The sequence below is a fragment of the Hypomesus nipponensis genome, chromosome 8 (genome assembly GCF_054491055.1).
Source record: "Hypomesus nipponensis isolate SF chromosome 8, ASM5449105v1, whole genome shotgun sequence".
Taxonomy (NCBI): domain Eukaryota; kingdom Metazoa; phylum Chordata; class Actinopteri; order Osmeriformes; family Osmeridae; genus Hypomesus; species Hypomesus nipponensis.
Genome location: NC_140368.1, coordinates 13389109 through 13404061, shown reverse-complemented (window position 1 = coordinate 13404061; position 14953 = coordinate 13389109).

Genomic DNA, 14953 nt, shown 5'->3' with positions numbered 1-14953 from the left:
TTCTCTCTTCGCGCCCCCCTTCCTCTGTCTTTCAGAGTCGATCTCGTTTCCATCCTAATCCTTCTCTTCTCCAGCCTGCCCCTCGCTGACTGCCTCTCTTAGCTGGTGCCCTCTGGTTCTCTGGCACCGAGCCAAACTCAGAGTGCCCACAACGGCTCTCTGTCGCCCCAGGGGCATGAAAACTCTGCCTTCATAAACCTGCAGCCTGCAGCCAGTTTCTCCCTCTCTCTCTCTCTCTCTCTCTCTCTCTCTCTCTCTCTCTCTCTCTCTCTCTCTCTCCCTCCCTCCCTCCCTCCCTCCCTCCCTCCCTCCCTCCCTCCCTCCCTCCCTCCCTCCCTCCCTCCCTCCCTCCCTCCCTCCCTCCCTCCCTCCTTCTCTCTCTATCTTTCTCTCTCTCTACCGCGAGCACACACACTGAAAGAAACAACACGCACACACGCATGTGCATACACACACATATGCAGACACAGAGGACTGATGCGCTCTTGGAGAGCTGACCAAGAACTCTAACCCTGGGTGAAAAGAGTCAATACCCCAGCCTAAATACAGAGTCCTTTTTCCATATTCAAGAAGACAAGTATGGCCCCAAATTTGGCCCCAAATCTATCCAACGTTGATACCTCAATCTCCACAAGACTCCATAAAGGCAAACCACAGCAGACCGATTCTCCTGCAATATCCTAGTGAAGACAGACAGGAAGACCATGAAGACTTGTTTGATGGTGGCTGGCTGGATCTTCACCCAGGGAGCTGTGAGTCCTCTTGCCCCCGCCCATCTACATTATCTCTGACGGATGAGTGTTGTCACAGAGGTCAGCACCGTGTCCCATCATGCATCAGCCGGCGGACAGGGGCTGTTGAAATAATCAATGACAACCCAATTAGGCGCCCCGCTTCATTTGACTATCTCTTCCATTCTTCTTAATTTCTCTCTCTCTCTCTCTCTCTCTCTCTCTCTCTCTCTCTCTCTCTCTCTCTCTCTCTCTCTCTCTCTTTATCTTTATCTTTATCTTCCCCCTTTCTCTCTCTTTATGTTCCTCTGTACTGTTCCACTATGTTGTTGTCTCACTGCTCCCATCAAGGCCACAAGTATAGTACAAGTGTCTTTCAAACAGGCACTTAACTCAGCCGCCTAAGTGGATATATCTGAAGCCCTCCGAGGACCTTACAGTGTGTGTGTGTGTGTGTGTGTGTGTATACATTTACATCACAGAAGAGATCAAAATCATCCAAAGTCAATGAAGGCTCCCCGAATAATTATTACAATGCTGTGTGGCCGCCACCCCCCCCCCCCCCACACACACACACACAAACACACCCCACACCCCGTCACTAACCTGTGCCTATACGCCTCAAACACACGCCTTATTTTTCTCTGCTTGGAGATTCATGACTTGTTCCGGCAAACTTTGAATTGCGCTTTCTCCCTAATAAATCCAGCCTCTTTTAGCCTCCCACTCCCTGACTGTTGTCCTCAGTGACCCCCTAGCCTCCTCCCACACCACCCAAACCAGGGCTGATCTCTCCCGGAGGCAGAGGAGGAAGCCAATGTTTTATTGTCGATCGTGTCTGCAGCTCCTGGAACTCACAGCCAGAGTGGGCTGAGTCTGAAGACTTGTAGCTCTGGGAACTTAATGGTTGTAGCCGGGCTACTGTCAGGTTACCACCTGATTACTCCCATGTTACTGCCTGGTTACTGCCTGGTTGCTGCCTGGCTACTGCATGGTTACTGGCTGCTTGCTGCAGTATTCCTGGCTTCTCAGGCTATGGGCACTGACTCCATTTATTATGGCTTCAGGGTAAGTAGGAATATGAGTGTCTGACTCTCTCTCCAGCGTGTTTCTGTAACTCCACTGTTCCCCCAGGCCGGTGCTGGTCTGGGCTCCTCTCCAGCCATGGATGGCCTGACCCAGCATGGAGCACAGGTCACAGCTCAAACAATCTTTGCTCCGTGGGTGTGAAATGACCTCTCTGCTCTGAACTATCGCAGTCTTCACCCATGGATGATCCTCCTCTTTTGTTGCTGTGCCTGCGGTATCGTTGCGGACTAGAAGGACGTATTGCGTTGAGGGATATGCAATTGTACATCGTGTTCCAAGTCCTTCCTATGTTGTATAACATAGACAGTGTTGTTCCCTCGAGTCTGTGTCAGCGTTTTCGGTGATCTTTGCATCAGGTATCTTAGCATCAAGGCCAAAACTGCCCGTTCCAAAACAGTGAAAGTTGGCAGTTAAATCCTAGGTGTTCAGCAATTCAACCTCACTGACCTGCATAACAGACAGGCAGTGAGGAAGACTAAATCCATCCTACCTTCACTCGAAGTTTCAGATCCTACCTTTTGACTCCCGGTTCAGATTCCCCCTCCTATGGTACATAGACAGTGTTGTTCTTATGTAAATACGTTTGTTTAATTGCATTGACAGTATAAATCAATTTTGTACTTATATGGGTGATACATTTATCTCGCAACTAACGTCCGGAAATATAACACTTTGGACTCGTAAGCACTTCAGCACATTATTTCTTCTCGTATGCAGTTCAGTTATGGGAAGGTCAACTTGGGCCACGTTTTCCCCTAGTCCACAACATTCAGTGCCCTCGTCTCGCTCCATTTAATGTTCCCCATACAGTAGAATTTGAGTATTTTATACTCTGTTATCTATGTCTGTTTTGTATCTATGTCATGCTGCAAAACCAATTGCCCTCGGGAGACAAATAAATAAAGTTGAAGTTGAATGTGCCAGCCAGGATTCTACATGTGGTGTATTTCTGCAGGTCGACTGAGGCTGCTTGCCTGTCCCTATCCCTACAGACAGCACACTGTCTTTGAAACACTTTCCTTCAAAATGACCCACCATTGAGTACACAGATAACAGGCAGAGGAGAGTAGGCAGAACAAATGTTCCCCTTTATATTGTGTATGTGTATGCCTGTGTGTTTGTGTGTGACTGTGTGCGTGTGTGTGCATATGTGCGTGGGTTTACATGCATGTGTGTGGTTGTGTGTGTGTGTGTGTGTGTGTGCAGTCCCACCGCCCTCTGCTCTTAGGCGGTAATCAGAGAGTGTTCCAGTCAGGGCTGTGCTGTGAGAGGTCGCTCGCCTAGTGGGCCTGCGTGCCTTACCCCCACCCCACACAGTCCTGTGATTATACACCCTGCCCACCGCTCCTCCAACCCTCCCCCCACACAGCCCACAATCACAGGGATTGTGTGTGTGTGTGGTGTGTGAGAGACTGAGAGAGAGAGAGTAACATGTCAGGGTGTGTGTGTGTGTGTGTGTGGGTGTGTGAGAGAGAGAGAGAGAGAGAGAGAGAGAGAGAGAGAGAGAGAGAGAGAGAGAAACAGAAACAGAAACAGTAAGAGAGAGAGAGACTGATGTGTACGTGTGTCTGGCCGTGTATACGGGAAATCACTCAAGTCCCTTTCCTGGGTTCTGAAGTTGATAGCGTTTTGGCTGATCTCTCCCTAAAACCACCGCAACCTCGTCCTCACTTCCCCCGAAACGAACGTCCTCTCCTGCTAGAAGTACTCCCTTACGGTGCTGTATGTAAAGAGGAACCTGGCGGAACATTCTGGAACCTGGGTGACTGTCATCTCTGGCTGTCAGCCTGATGTACTCCCTGCCTCTGTGCTCTCCATGTACACATGATAGATTCCCATTCTGATTCCAGGGGACTGGAGCCGAGACGAGAGCCCTCTGACACACTGCAGTGTGACAGGAGTGGGTGTGTGTGTGTGTGTGTTTGTGTGTGCATGCGTTTCTGAGAGAGAAAAAGAAGAGAGAAATACAGCACAGTACGTGTGCAAATACTACTATGTGCCTGTATGTGCATGATATGTGTGTAGGTGCATGCATTGGTGTGCGCGTGCATGGGTTTTTTGTGAGTGTGTGTCCGTGTGCCTGCATTGATGTGTGTGTGTGTTTGGAAGAGGATCTCAGTGTAGCATATGTCGAACATGATAGCCTGATGACCTGACCTCCTCTTCCTGGTTTGGCAACTACGCATGTGATTGGCTGGATCACTGGATGGCGGCAGCACATGCATGGCTGGACTCCTTCTCTCTAAGACAGGAAAAAAAAACATGGCACTCATCTGAATATTCATGACAGACTCATTTCCTATGCAGAAGCAAACAGTGTATTTGCATATATTTTGACAGGAAATGAGGATGGCATTGAAATGTTGCCATCTACACACGGGCACATCTGGAATCATGTTCTTTTATTTTAAACGCAAACTCTGAAACACATTACGTTTTCATTTTGGACTTCATGCACCCTGAAGCTCTTTTGGAAGCTTTTACAGAATACCATTTATCTCCATTTCTAACTTTTAACACCCACCAGATTCCTCGATCAAGAATCAGAAATGCATGTGTTTGGACCATGCAGTCTCTCCCTAAAAACTTGGGGGGGGGGGAGGAGGGGGGAAGGCTGCAGATGAATGGGCCATAGAGTTCCCTGAGAATGTTCTGGTTCCAACCATCCCAGAAGGAATCGCTGACACACACCTGGCTGGTCACAGTGAAGAACTCCCTGCCTCTATCTCAGAGAGGCGCTCTGTGAGGGGGGAGCAGCTAGGGGCCCTAACCAGACCATTTGTCAGTGTTTGGTATGACAGGTGTGTGTGTGTGTGTGTGCGGAGGCAGGGGGTAAGTGAAAGGTGATGTATACCTGGAAGGGTCCTTTGTGAATCATGAGGGGGAGGGAAGACTGAATTTGGTATGATACGAGACATAGATTCGTGCCCCACCATGAAAGGAAAGTGCAAAGTGTGTAACAGTGTGTCGTGTGTGTGTTTCTGCGTGCGAAAAGAGGGCATTTTAAAAGGGTGTGAGGAGAGGGGGGGGGTGTATGTCATTGTAAATTCAGTTTCTTCAACAACGTGTGCCACTGTGGCGGAGTAAGGATTTCCGCGTGTTCGCGCGTGTGCGTCCCCCCCCCCCCCCCCGTGTGTGTGTATGCGCGCGTGTGTACGTTTGCCCCAGCGTGGGGGCGCCCTGCTAAAGCCCCGGCGAGAAGGGTGTAGGGGGACTTAAAGCACTTTTTCAATTTCCCCCGCAAAGCATCATAAGCTATTTCTGAAAGCACACATGGGCCGTGGGTGAAAGGCAGCCTTTGGGGAGTCTGTCTCTGCCAGGCTGAATAGCAATCAGCCTGCGGCCCCCCCTCTGCTCTCCTGGCTCCAGCCCCTTGTCTGGACGTTTAGGCTTCCTGTGGGGGTGGGGGGGGGGTTCACACAGCCGGCTCCACGGAGGCAGGACTCATGTTGATATATGCTGGGCTGTTCGCTCTCTCATGACACGCCGGCCGGTCGGTTGACAGCGCGCACACGCATCTGCATGGACGCACCTGTGCACACGCACGCGCGAGCATGCTGTCACACATAGACAAGGTGGCACACGGTAACACGTGTTGAGAAAAACACTTCCACACACACGTGTATTTAACCCTTGTTAGTTTCACTTGCTCAAAGTGGATGAACCCTAACTTTAGTCACATTAGTATTAGTAGTGGGTTTTGTGAGACACTCCCTAAGCCCTCCCCTTTAAGGGGGAACGATGCGTTTTCCCTTTTTTTTGCGTTCCCACACTTGCACCATCAACCCAGAGACATACAGAGTTAAGATCAAAATATTTGATAAGATTGATGCCAAATAACAAAATAGTGGCTTGGATAAAACACAGAACTTTTTACCATAGACTACAAGTAGAGACTGACTACAGGAAGATTTCGTAGAAGAACTGTTTGGTTTATCTTGATTTTGGGATTTGGCTTCTTTTTTTTTTCCACCCCCGAATGCCGTGCATCGACGGTCATTGTGAAGATTCGAAGTGTGCCATTCTGCTGCGCTAGCCTGTGTTCCATGGACTGACTGATTCCCGCTAGACAGTAGAGCGTTCTCCCCTGCACCATCTCACACAGGAGCATGGCAGGACGGGACGTTGCGATGACACAGACTTTTCCCTTCTGATATTGACAACAGCTCGAGCTTTCTTTTTTTTTTGTAAGATCTCAGGTTTAAAGACATTACATTTTCTTTTGGCGTTGGATCCAACATAGGGTGATTGTTTGTATATTTAATGTGTATTGTATGGAAATGTTGTTCTTGATTATCTGCGCTGAATAGCATATGCCACCTGTTTTATTAGTGGTAGTTAAGGTCTTCATTGATATTTCATATTATAATCTACACAGTTCTTAGTAGTGATTAGGGTTTACATTGGTATTTCATATTACAAGCCATAAATTCAATTGAGGATGATTTAAGATTTCTATTGCCATTTTACTCACTGACACTAAAGCACTACATTACATATTTTTGACAGTTACTATACAACACTGAATGTTCTAGATAATTGAACTTAACATTACAACTTATAGTTAAATATAACACACACTTGCATATTACACACTTTGATTATTTTCTTTACATACATCCTGAAATGATATATGATGTTTGGATACTTTTATAAATATAACTTCATACTTTTTGAAACATGATCTGATTGGTTTGCTGTTGTTATCGTGGGTTTGGGTGGTTGTCTTGATGTAATTAAGCACTACTGCAGTCCTACTATATGAGCCTAGAGATAAGATACCCCTGAGTGAATCTAGTGACAGATATTGGAGAGTTTCCTTGGTAATAGTGTCTACCCAGAGTCTCTCTGTAGACACAGTTACATATACATCCCAAAATGACTGCACGTCCACAAACACACACGCTCACCTGTAATAAAGTAATACAGTAGAATATTCCCCCATGAAATCGTACATGTTTTTGTCTCGAACCTGATTCAGTCTGCGAGCGTCCAAACCTTGACTCGTGTCATGACCAATCACCCAGCAGGATGGAAGGACCAAAGACTTGCTAAAGCTCTTTGGGGTCACAGCCACTCTCCCAGGCCGATAGAAATCAACCGAAACACAAGGACAGCCACCTCTCTGGTACGGGGGTGGCGGTGGTGGACCCAAGCCCACAGCACAGACTCAGGAAACAGGGAGGTATGGTCGAGAAAGGTTTAATGCCTGAGATATTGCAGAGGGGAGAGGGCAGTGGCAAACAAATGGGACAGGCAGGGTAGGCAGGGTAGGCTGGCTAGGCGTTTGGCAGGGTGGCAAGGGTGGCTGGTGTTCAAGAGGACACAGGTCAAAATCACAGTTATAAAAACAAATGACACCTTTACAAAATACGTCTAACTGACTGCAGCGGCCGAGAGCAAGACCTACCAAGGTAGACGAAACTATAATCCGGTGAGGAAAGAAAACCAGGGTAGATCTATTGCAGGGCTGATGAGTTGATGGGAGACAGGTGTGGAGACCGAGGCGGTGCAGTTCATTGGGACTGGAGGCCGTGGTCACACCCACCCCTGGGAGACACAGAAAAACTAAAACCGCCGCTACGGGGCAGAGGTAGAGGGCATGACCCTCTCTGGGTGAGCAGACCAGGTTGACTCCACTGATTGCCATTCAGACAAGAGGAACGTCTGAGGGAGAGCGGGGAGACAACCAAACGGAGAGGTGGGGAGGGAAGCATCTTCAGAATACGCCGGAAAGAATTAAACAGAAGAAAAGAAAAGAGCCAGAACGGTAGAAAAAACTTTAACGAGTGAGCGAGGGAGCACGTGCATGGAGAGACACGAAAAAAAAAGAAAACAAAAAGAAAGAACGAGAAAGGGGTTGAATGCAGTTAATCTTGATGTCACTCGCCCTGCATTTGGCATATTGCTGGATATCAAATGTTAATTGTTCTGGCAGAGTCTGTCTCGTGACTGCGTGCCAGGTTGTCATGTTCTCCGTGTCAGCGCCGCCCCTGTCACTCGCAATCTCGCTGCATCTGACGACAGGAAGGGACCTTTCCACCCCCAGCGAGGACAGGAAAGAGACAAGAGAGCGAGAGAAAAAGAGAAACAGACAGTCCCACTCGTTCCCCCCTCCCCCCTGTGAAACGCCGGTAACTCCGAGAGTTTGAAGAAGAAGCCTGCTCACTTTGACATATGAGGTTGGAGAAAGGGGCCTCTCACGGCACGCTTTTTCGTCGCCCTTTGTCCAAGACCCTGCGTCTTTTGTTGGTCGAACATGAAAGTGACCGTGAAAATGGAAGGGAGAGAAATCACCCGCACACACAAAACCATCTCCCACTTTTAACATACAGCTGCTGTGGAGGGTTCTGTGTGTGTGTGTGGGGGGGGGGGGGGGTGGGGTGGGGGGCGCTGCCTCAAGACAATTTTCACATGTGAATCAGCTGAAAAATGCAACAACTCTTTCTGCGTCTGCATCACATCGCCTAAAACAAGTCTGGGTCTTTTGGAGCCTGGTAGTGTACCCCCCTGTGTGTGTGTGTGTGTGTGTTTTGACCGATGCAAATTCTCCCTCTGGATCCTGAGTGTTTTGGGCTCAGAGCCTGTATGTGTTCATTTCCTCCTGTCTCTGTCCTCCAACATCAAAGTGGACATCCACCTAAACTGTCTGTGGATGAGACAGCATTCCTGCAAACAGCCACATCCAGCTAACACTGTTCTGCTCTCCAACTGGCTGTTGCTCATGTAGCCTATATCCACTGTAGCATGTATGCGTCGAGACGAGATCAATTAAATGCACATCTTCATTTAACCTGGTCGCCTATCTGGTTTGAATTAGAATAATTCGCAGATCAATAATATTTCCAAAGAGGCTTACGGTTAACGCTTGCTATTGATGGGCTGGTTTGCATGCTCGTGTAAGACATGATGTCATTTTGATTAGGTGCCTTCCATGCTAGCCCTCCCACCAGGCCAAAGGGTAGGTAGATGGTGGTAGAAACTTCTAGAAAGTCTTGTATGCGTGTGCAGCTCAACTGTTAAACAGATCAACCACATTGCTTTTCTGGACAAGTTTGATCCTGGCCCACACATTGCACCGTTTAAAAAAACTGGCGTTAAAGCACATTTCAGTCATTTTCTGGCAGAAGGGGTGCTGGAACATATCAATTTGAAAAATGAAAAGTACTGTCAGATTCAAAACCAAGAAAACAGTCATTTGTTTAGGCTATTATAATTAACTTATTTTACTGTATTTTTTTTCTTCCCCAAATCTCTCCATAATTCCACAAACTTTAACATTGTGTAATTGTTATTGGTAAAAATAACACCGGATCATATGCCTCCTCCTAGTGTTGGAGATTGAAGTAACAACGCCATTTGAATTTCCCCAACAGACAGTGTAGGCGTGGGGGAGAGAGATCGCACCTTATCACCTCACAGAGCTGAACAAAGATGGGGAAAGGGTGAATGTGAGGATAGTGAGTGGGTCCACACTCAGGATGTCCTCAGAGCCTAAGACGATAGGGAGGGAGGGGAAGGAGAATGTGTGGACCCACATTCAGGATGCCCTCAGAGACTTTCACAGTTTGTGTCCACAACAGTGAAGCAATTTGAGCAAAGCAAAGCTTTCCATTCATTTTCAATGGGCAAATCACTTGCGTGGTGCATTGTGGGATGGGGGGGGGGGGGGGGGGGGGATTGGTCAATACTGTTATTTCAGTATATTTATGTAAGGTGATGGTTAAGTTTTAGGATTAAGATTGTTAAGATTGCCATAGCAAAATAAAGTTTTTGTAAAATTACAGAAAATGCATCTACTTTAGTCATAATAGAATACTTAATTTTTATGGTCAATTATATAAAAATTGTAATTTAAAGCAGATATTTATTGTATTCAATTTCTTCCGATTCTTTTTGTTAAATAAAAAGCACTAATATGATATTGAAATACAGGGAAATATTTGTGGGGAAATACTGTGTTGAAATGTTGAATCATGCTAGCGTCTTGTGTTGTAAACATCACGTGTCCAATTAATGTGCAGTAGATGTACACAACACATATTATAAATAATAGCACTCGGTATACAATCTAACAATATAACAGCTATGTACAGTGCCTAATCCCTTCATTTTCTGGTATTTCTGTGTCATTATCAAGCAGTGGAGGCACAGAAAGCCAGGACCACAGGTAACAGTTGGAGGGGAGAAAACAATGATTTTCATTTCAGTGCCTGAGTTGTAATTATAACTGCTTGAGGCTGTGCCAGCTATAACAGGTGCACACATTTAAATACACAGTGGATGAATAAAAAAAAAGAGAAAGAGAAAAAAACAATGACAAAAGAAGCGAGGAAAACCTTTGAGTGGCCCTCTTTGAAACGATGTGAGTAGCCTATAGCCCATAATGTTGTGGCGGAAATTACGCCTTTTTGAACCGAGTGATTTCTGATGAGTGTTTGAAACGTTGCGCTCCTCGCATTGCACCAGAGACTCACACAAAGATACACCATAGTATGAAAGGCAGTCATGGTTGGGGTCACAAGAGTCTGAATTCTGCGCGATGGAGATGTGAGGGAAAGCGTAGAACAAGATATCGAATTTCACTGAAAAAGATTACATTTCACGTGTGGTGCTTTTCCCAGTTGATGAATTACCCACATGAAAGATCACTTTTTGAATAATCACATTAAAAGTAAATTCTGGGGAAAGGTTTTTTTTCTCTTTCTCTCTCTATACAAAGGATTTGGCAAGGTTGGGATTTTGCATTGAGGAGGACAAAGTGTCATGGCCGGCTCTTGACAAGAGGCCGAACCACGAAGGAACAATCAGAACAGACAGGGGGTGAAGAAAAAAGGGAGCCAAAGAAAGGGAGGGAAAGAGAGCGAGAGGCATATAGAAACGCTCACAGATAATCAATTTGAGGGTTTTCAATGGCCCATTACTGGCACACTCCCTGTCCCTGTTCACAGCAGAGGGGAGCATGGATGGCCCCGCCTCTTCTCCCATCCCTCCATCTTACCATCCTTCCATCTCTCCATCCCTCCATCCCTCCAACTCTCCCCTCATCCCCCATCCCAAAACCCTCCATCCCCTTCCTACCCCAATGTCCATTAAATGAACCATTGCTCTCTCAGAAAAGGAATGTGTGTGTATGTGTGTGTGTGTGTGTGGCTGTGTGGGAGGAGTGAAAACAGACCAGGCCAGGATAGGGTGGGCTAGTCTGGGGTAGGGTGGGGTTACTTCCAACAGCCTGATCGGACAGATGGCAGAGTCCATTCCCAGTACCAATTAATCCCCAGTTAAATGTGACACATCTTAACCTGCACTGGGTCCCATTCAGCCTGCTACAGCAAAACCCATATGGCTGGGAGACACTCCCAGGCTGCAATTTAGACCTGGCACTGAGCCAAGCCTACACACACACACATACACACACACACGCACACACACCTTCCCCCTAATAGACATGTTTGTCAAGACAGCGTATGGAACATATATGCTCCTCCATGGTTTTAATGAGGGTCAAACTTGTTATCACCCTGTCATCCACTGGACTGCTCTACCATTAAAAATATATATCCTTTTTTTCCCTGTCAATGGGAATGTATTCATCAGCATAGGGAATACAGAGACTGTCTAATACGCCCTATACTGTGACGCTACACTAAAAAGAGACTCATCAATATTCATGAACAGAACTGCCTCTTCAACGCAACGTATGTCCTGGCCTCATGCCTATGTAAAAACACAGCATTGTGACACCCCCAAAAAATACCTTTGGGGAGTGTCTGTCACCCATGGAACATTCACACAGGAAGTCGCCGTTGTCGTTGAGGGATAGCTCTCGACTCCACCGGCCTGATCCTCTCCCATCCGGGCGGGTTCCTCCCGCCGTCCCAGCATGCATTGTTGTCCCCGGGTTTAAAAGCCGTCTCTTTTCTTAACTTCCCCCTCCCACACGCGTCACGCCTCCTCCTCTGCCCGTGTCTAATTAATGGCTCCCCGGAGAGACTGGGGAGTGGGCGGAGGCAATCTCCCGCCGTCACCTACTCGTCAGGTGAGTTTGGACGGCCGTCCGCTCTCGGAACCCGTCCAGCCGTGAAACTCGCGCACACGCAAACGCCCCCACGCCCGGCAGATACCCAGTGAAAAACCAGCCTGCTTCGTCTCATCAACTTTCTTTCATTCCATGGCTGATGCATGACAATATGAGGGACGATTAATGATTACGGCTCGAAATTAGAGCCTGTCGACAACTTGGAGACGTGCATGGTCTGTGTTGTCCCGAGAGTAGTCTCCGATGTTTCCTATATGGCTTGTGTAGATATGTCATTGTGTTACATGTGTCATTACATTAATGCCCATTGGAAGCTAATAATTCCATAGACAGGATGAAGCCTAATGTAATAATATCTACCCTAATCCAAAGTAATCTAATCGCATGGATGCTAATTTCATCTGCTATATCATACCATCACCTCCAGACATCTTGTTGTCATGGGGATTTCTTGTAGAAACTTCCAGAGCCACTTCACAACAACGACAATGAGGATGATCATGAAGATATGAGTATGTTTGCATCACCTAGAGAAGAGACACAGGAATCTCATTACGTTTGTGTTTTAATTCAACATTAAACATGTTTTCCACTACAGCATTTTTATACCACTGTGTAATAAAGTTGATGTTTTCCTCATGTGTTACAACCATATTTTATAAATGTTTGAATTTGAAAAGTATTTTGGTTACCAACCAATATTTGGTTACCGACCGACACCCAGAGCTTGGTTACCAACCAATATTTAGTTACCGACTGACACCAACAGACCGGAAACTACCAGTCTTCATCAAAGTGGAGACGTTACCTCAGACAGAAGACCAACAGTTTTGCCACAGCAACCTTCTAGAAAAGACTAAAGCACACAGCAACACCTGGTCACAAACCCTGATCTTTGAGTAGCATAAGGCTTCACTCTCTCTTTCTCTCCCTCTCCCTCTCCTTCTCCCTCTTTCGCTTTCTCTCTCTCTCTTTCTCTCTCTCTCTCTCTCTCCCTCTCTCTTTCTTACTCTTTCTTTCTCTCTTTTCGAGGGTCAAAGGTCAAGAATAGATGTACATCTTTGAGGGATCAAAAGCCATTCATAAACTGGGTGAGGCGGAGGGGTTGTTGGTGGAGATGGAGAGATAGAATGATGTAACAGAGGCTCAGAAGAAAGGGAGAAAGGTGAGAGGATAAGAAAGAGATGAGACGAGATGAAAGGCGACGATGAAAAGGAGGGTGTAAAGGGAGGCGAGAGAGAGAGGGAAGAGATGGGGGTCGAGAAGGGAGGTGTGTCAGGGTGGGGGGGTGGGGGGGGGGTGGTAGAGACAGCCAGAGAGAGATGACATGGAAATGAACGGATAAATGAGTTAGCGAGACGGAGTAGTACAGAGTCTCAGAGAGAAGTGAGCGCCTGAAAGAGTGAAAGTGAAAGATTATTCCGGGCTCCTGGCCATGATGAAGGGATTAATGTGACCGTGGGGAAGAATAGAAGACCTCAGGTGTTGGAGAGGTAGCCTGGAAAGACCTGACTCTCTCTCGCTCTCTGTCTCTATTTCTCTCTCGCACCTCTTTCCCTCATCTTTTCACCCCTCCATCTATTTCACCTCTTCCATGTGTTTCCCCCGCAGTCTCCTGCTTCCTTCATCTCTCTTTTCCTCCTTTTCCTCCTCTTCCTCGCGGCCCCGCACTCCACCTCTCGCTCTCTCTTCCGCCTGTCAGGAACTGAACTCTATTACAGCGAATGTTCCTTCCGGTATATGGGAACTTTTTTTTCTTCTGAATATCATCACTAGGTACGAGAGTTAAAATGTAACTTTATATTTAAAAATAATGAAACCTTTTTTCAAACCTTTTTTCAAACCTTTTTTAAGGCCATCCATTTGCTTTCAGAAATCATTCACAGGCACATAATGTACTGCTATTTAAAGGTTGGCAAGAAGGTTATGTGAAATTGTATTCACTAATACATTTTCTTTTCATGGTAGAAATTCTCCAAATTCATATTGCAGAGAGGGAGCTGTCTTCTCCAATGGTTCATAAAGGCAGAGGTTAAACAGGAGATCATGTCTTCAATAACATGGGTCAATACTGTGCCATTATAACCTTATTAACATAAAGAGAACATTTCACCACGACTGAGATGGTCATGATCATTTAGGAGAAAATCTAGCATTAACTAACATACATTTCTGCAGCTTTGTGAAATTACCTTGCAATTATTCGCGTTTGAATTACTCCTTTTCTTCACATTTTTTCTACGCCTGTCCAAAATGTCAGCGGTTTCGGATCACCCATTAATTCCATGCTAAGATTGATTTCCTCCCTGGGCTGAAACAATCAGGCGAGATTTAAATCTGTCCAGGAACCGTACCCTTCTCTGTCTCCCTCTCTGCTCCCCGCGAAGCAACATCTCCACGCTTGTAAATAATTAAAGTTTCAATATGATGTATTTAATTCTGCTCGGAAAAGGATATGAAAATGTAATAACATTTGCATAATTGTGCATCAATTATACATTCAGTAGTTTTTAATGAGTTAATCAGCGCTGTCCTGTTCTACGCGGAAGAAAAGCCGATCTCTCCAGTACCAGCCACGAGGTTCATGGAAATCGGAGATTGAAAATGAGTTCAACTCAACGCCACAAGTCCACCGACTGCGGTAAAATGACCTATTTTTACTGCAGTCTAACAATTTTTTTTTCCGATATAGGCTAACCCAGCCAGAAAAAGGCTTTACAGTATTTCAACAACTACTCAATGTAGTCATCAAAAAAGCCCTGAGGGTCGGAAATCGACTTTGCTACTGTGTGCGACGCGTGAGTGGATAGGATTTAGTACAGCTCTTCAATTATTCAGCTGCCACAAATATGTCAGATTCTGTTTACCGTTCCAGTCCAGTGTAGTCCAGTACATTTCAACACTACACTACACCGGTACGTACAGTACAGTCCAGGTAGTCTAGAATACCTCAATACCACACTACACCAATACAGTGCAGCAAAGTACAGTACTGTTTAGGTTAATCCAGAAGACTAACACTACACCGGTACTGTAGTGTACATTTCTGGACAGTATAGTAGATGCAATAGTCAAGATTTACTTACAATGAAAC